Raw genomic sequence first — 5,562 nt, 5'->3', positions numbered from 1 at the left:
CAACCACGAAGGGATTCGAACCCTCAATCTTCTGATCCGAAGTCAGACGCCTTATCCATTAGGCCACGTGGTCCTACGGCTAAAGAAGGGTGAAAAGTGTTTCAAATGTCTTGAATGTGAGCCGGCTGACTCTACATTCTTCAGGTTTAGCCGAACAGCACTTTCTTTGCGGCGAACACGATCCCAAAGACGCAACTGATATTCTAAAAGTCCAAGTCACACCTTCGACATAGCACAGTAGCAAGTGAAATGCAGATCTCCTGCCTTTAATCTCAGCACTCTGGAAGCAGAGGCGGGCCGGTTTCTGGCAGGTAGGACTATCTTGTCAACATAGTGGTTTTCAGGACAGCCAGGGCTACAAAGAAAGACTCTGTCTCAAAACAAACAAACAACAAAATCACAACAACCACCCCCCCAAAAAAGAATATATTTCAGAATTCTCCAAATGCCCCAAAGTGCGTATCGCTCCACGTGCCTCTCAATTGATAAGGGTTTTAGTAAAGAAATAGGAATTTAATAAAGAAAAATAAAGAATTCATCGTCCCTCTCTAATCTTTGCTACACGTGGTTGGCCAGTTTAGTCAGGTCTGAGACCCTTTGGGAATAAGCGATAATCTCGTTAAAGGGAGAAGAAAGACCCTCCCTGTAACCCTGCCCTGCGCGCCTGTCCCCAGCCCAGCACGCAGTCGGTAAACCTTGCTAGGCATTTTCCGGTGTGACCCTTGGAGAGTGAGTACAGCGTAGCGGTTGATCCGTTGTCAACTTGCCACTCAGAATCGCGTACGTAGGGAGCCTCACCTGAGGAATTATTCTGATTGCCTTAAATGATGTGGAAAGACTCTCCCTGAATATGGTAGCAGCACTGACTCAAAACCAAAAACAAAACATATAAACCAGCCTACAATCTAGAAGGGAGATTATTCACCTTGGCTGGTTTGGTTCAGTGTTTCCGGGCTTCCATCCTTGACTAAGGACCACGAATTCTGTACGTTTTCCGTGCCATGTTGTGACTGCTGAGGTTCCCAGCCCCGTGGGCTCTTCGACGTGGGACTGCCACCGTGGGACTGCACCACCACGGAAGCCCCCAGCTTCCAAGCTGATATATATATTCATCCTATCCGTTCTGATCCCTAGAGAAATCTAACACAGACGCTTATCCTGGACTGCCAATCACGTGTGCTTCCGAAGGCTCCAGCTGCCAAACTGCACCGGGAAACACCATGCCATTTCTTTCCCCAGCCCTGCTGAGGTTCCAGTCATCTGGGACTCATTTCCCCAACTTTGGAAGTGTGGGAGAAACTTGATTTTCTAAAAAGCTTGGCCAATCGGAGACCGCCTCCTCTGACTCTGCGGTTTCTTTCCCTTGCGCTCTAGGAAAACTGGGGTCTAACAACCTCTGAACGTGGGCCACCTTGGTGTCCTATCACACAGCTTGACAAGGGTCAGTATACAACCAGGATCCAAACTTACACTGAGACCTAAAAGCATGATAGATTTTTTTAATGATTCTATTGAGCTATACATTTTTTCACTGCGCCCCTCCCTTCCTCTCCTCTCCCCTTCAGTCCTCTCCCTTGGTCCCCAAGCTCCCAGTTTACTCAGGAGATCTTGTCTTTTTCTACTTCTCATGTAGATTAGATCTATGTCTGTCTCTCTTAGGGTCCTCATTGTTGTCTAGGTTCTCTGCAATTGTGAATTGTAGGCTGATTTTCTTTGCTTTATGTCTAAAAGCCACTTATGAGTGAGTACATATAATATTTGTCTTTCTGAGTCTGGGTTACCTCACTCAATATGATGTTTTCTAGCTCCATCCATTTGCCTGCAAATTTCAAGATGTCATTATTTTTTTTCCGCTGCATAGTACACCATTGTGTAAATATACCACATTTTCCTTATCCATTCTTCAGTCGAGGGGCATTTAGGTTGTTTCCAGATTCAAACAAAGCTGCTCTGAACATAGTTGAACACATGTCCTTGTGGTACGATTAAGCATCCTTTGGGTATATACCCAAAAGGGATATTGCTGGGTCTTGAGGAAGGTTGTTTCCTAATTTTCTGAGAAACTGCCACACTGTTATCCAAAAAAGCTGTACCAGCTCACACTCCCACCAGCAATGCAGGAGTGTTCTATTTACGCCACATTCTCTCCAGCATAAGTTGTCATCAGTGTTTTTGATCTTGGCCATTCTGACAGGTGTAAGATGGAATCTCAGAGTTGTTTTGATTTGCATTTCTCTGATAGCTAAGGATGTTGAGCATTTCCTTAAGTGTCTTTCAGCCATTTTAGATAAAAACATAATAACTTTTTGTTTATCAGTTTGTTTTCTTAAGGAGAAAATTGGAGTGTCTCGATCAGCATGAACACTGTTGGAGAGAATTTTGCCCAAATAATTTGAAAATGTAAAAGAAACCAATTATGCAAGAAATGTCAATTACAAAATTCGATTTAAGAAGAAATGGAAAGCACTAATATCTCTAGAGCTGCTACATCAATTGAATAGTCAAAATTCCTCAGAGAAAATGTTAAAACCAGATATGTTTAGTGGGATGTTTTTCAGAATAATAGCAGGATAATTATTTCACCAGGCTGAGTCGATTCCAAACACAGTCACAAAGGAAGAGGCAGGAGGATCTCTGTGAGTTCAAGGTCAGCCAGGGTTACACAGAGAAACCCTGCTGCGCCCCCCCCCCCCACAATCAAATAAGCAAACAAAAAAAAAAGGATTTTTTTTTTTTTATGACAATATAGCCCTGGCTGTCCTGGAACTCTGTAGACTCACAGTAATCTCCAGCCTCTGCCTCCCTCCCGAGTGCTGGAATTAAAGGCGTGAGCCACCACCGCCCGGCTGAAACACTTAAAGCACCCGGCTAAGGACAGTCTCTGGCCTCTTCAGCACGGAAACCTGAGCTGGAACAGGGAAGACAAGTTGGCGGGAAGCCAAATGGGTAGAAGAGGTGGGCTCCCCTCGCCGACTGATTGGAAGTTTTGGAAGGACCCCTGCTGTACTTGCGACCCCTTCTGCACCGGCGCTGGAAGAGTAGTTTACACTAAGCATTCCTCAATCCCCAAGCGTCATCAAGACTCCAGGTGACTTAGACCCAAACCCGCTACTGAATCGCAAAGCAAGCAAGAAAACTGAAGGAAACTGAGAGGAGGCGGATGAGAAAGACGCCTGCCTTTAACCCTGAAGGCAGAAAACACAGAGACAGGAGGCATCAAATCGCTCACTCACTCATTCAACGAACAAGCTTAAGGAGCAGAAGCCTCCGAACTGTGCTCTTTCCAAATTGTTATAACTGGCCATCGGTCAGAGTTCCCTCAAATCTGCTCGAGTCTCCAGGTTCCACAGCAACTTCCAGGCTGGCAGAAGCCTTTTCCAGTTTCGCTCCCACTGCCGAGCCACTGTTCGCCCAGAGCGCACATGCAAACCAGCGTCCCTAAAAATGATCTTTGTCTCCTATTCATTTGTTGCTGGGGAGAGGTGTTGATAAGTCTGGGATCTGTAATCCCGCCAATCTCAAGAAGGTGAACCGCTCCTTTGAAAGGTTCAGGAAGAAAAGGAAGCTCAGCAGGCCCCACTGGGATTCGAACCCAGGATCTCCTGTTTACAAGACAGGCGCTTTAACCAACTAAGCCATGGAGCCAACTGCGGTGTACGCTCCTAAAATAAGCCGCTATTTAATGTCTGACAGTCACTTTGTTCATTTTCTTTTTGAAATAATTTAAATGTATTTTTAGGTTTTTTTTCTTCTTACTATAGATTTAATTTCAATGTATTGTGTATTACCCACGTAGAATGCTCTTGAAAAGACCAAGAATATCAACTGCCTATGAAAACACTCAGACTTCATCACTTCCAGCCCCACAGGGCCCCTGCTCCCACAGAGCAAGTCCCCGGAAAGGTGGAACGCAGTACAGGACACGTTCCAAACCGGCAGAAGCCCACTTTTCTGATTTCTGAATCCTCACACCACTTCTGCTGTGAATCCCGGTGTCGGGGGTATATTTACCCTAATCTCGTTCTCCATCTTTCCCTTTTGATCGCGGCTGTTTACTTGCTTAGCTAATAATTTTGTTTTGTTTTGTTTGAAATAAGTTCTCACTTTGTAGCCCAGACTCGCCTCCAATTCAGGGCAATTTTCCTGTCTCAGCGTTGAGTGCTGGGGTTAGGGTGTGAGCCGTCACACCTTGCCTATCTTCTTTAAATGTTGGGGGGAAATCTGCTGATTATTTATTTAAATACTGATGTATCTTTTCATTTTAAAATCCCTCCTTTACTCTTACTGCCCTTTATTAGGACAATCAATGTATAGGAAGGCCACATTTTCAGAATTAGGAGCAGACCATGAAGTTTTACACACACACACACACACACACACACTTTAAAGTGGCCTCCAGAGGGACCCAAAACGTTGCTCTCAGCAGGGCAGAGTGAGGATACTCAGTGGTTTCCATCCAACACTACTGTATTAATTCTGTTTACATTTCATTACCCCAGCCTGAGTCCATCTGGCTCAGCCTATGGCTGTGCAGTGGGCAGAGTAAACTCACCCAGGAAGAGGCAGCAGATACTTCTGATAATGGTCTACTCCAGTGAACAGCCAGCCATTCTGTTTGCAAAACTCAGAGAGATGCTTGGCTCATTTTTCTTTTTGTTGTTCCTCTCCCTCTCTATGTTGAAAATGTTGGGTTTTATGGCTTTAAACTTGTAGGTTTGAATACATGAAATATTAAATGCATCAATCCTGTAAAGGAAAATTGGGTTCTGCAAAGGGTGGTGTTGTATATCTATAATATTTATCTATAATTGCAGCAATCAGGAAGCTGAGACAGGAATATGATACCAATCGAGCCTTAAGGTACTTAGGGAGCTCCAGTCCAGCTTGGGTCAAAAAGAGGACAGAAGAAAGAAGGGGGTAGCGGGAGGAAGCGAGAAGCGAGATGGTGAATTCAATCGATATAATCTACAGTAGGTACCCGCATGTGCTAAGAGGAGCAATAGAGAAGAAAATATTGGAGGTACAGCCCATGACGAGGGATGAATGAAAGGTGCTCTTGAGAGCCGGGCGAACAGGGGCGGGGCGGGGGGGGGAGTAGAAGATAATTAGGGAGAAATGATGTCGATTTTGGAGAAAAAAAAAACAGAAAGGGGTATGGGTAGCAGATGACATCCTGAGTTACCACAAGAGCTCTGAGGCAGGAAGCCATGGGAGAATTTCGAGGAGAGGAATGAAAGTTAACCTGTCACTTGTGCTGCTGAGGACAGTCTGCAGGAGGCTGCCTTGGTTGGCTTATGCTGTCATAGCCAAAAGAATGGACCAGGTGGCATATAAACAAGAAACATGTCCCAGAGTTCTGGAGGCTGCCAAGTCTACATACAATGACTCCACATTATTCCTGACACACTCTTCTGGCCCACATGGGATTTCCCACGCGTGTTATTTTACTTAAGATTCTGTTTTAAGCTCAGGTTTCCCTCATTCTCTTCCGGCTTCTTTGAGGATAGATGGGATCTCACTCTGTAGCCCTCTGGCAGTTTTTCAACCACTTCAGGAGAAACA

The 5,562-nt window shown here is 45.1% G+C and overlaps 2 non-coding genes across 2 annotated transcripts; both read right to left on the bottom strand.

Moving 5' to 3' along the window:
• On the bottom strand, positions 1-73 carry Trnar-ucg. The gene has a single exon. It is a non-coding gene; the product is annotated as a tRNA-Arg (tRNA).
• Positions 74-3,571: 3,498 nt separating this feature from the next.
• On the bottom strand, positions 3,572-3,645 carry Trnat-ugu. The gene has a single exon. It is a non-coding gene; the product is annotated as a tRNA-Thr (tRNA).
• Positions 3,646-5,562: the final 1,917 nt, after the last annotated feature.

The sequence above is a fragment of the Arvicola amphibius genome, chromosome 6, assembly GCF_903992535.2.
Source record: "Arvicola amphibius chromosome 6, mArvAmp1.2, whole genome shotgun sequence".
Lineage (NCBI taxonomy): Eukaryota > Metazoa > Chordata > Mammalia > Rodentia > Cricetidae > Arvicola > Arvicola amphibius.
This window is presented reverse-complemented; position numbering and strand designations above follow the sequence as displayed.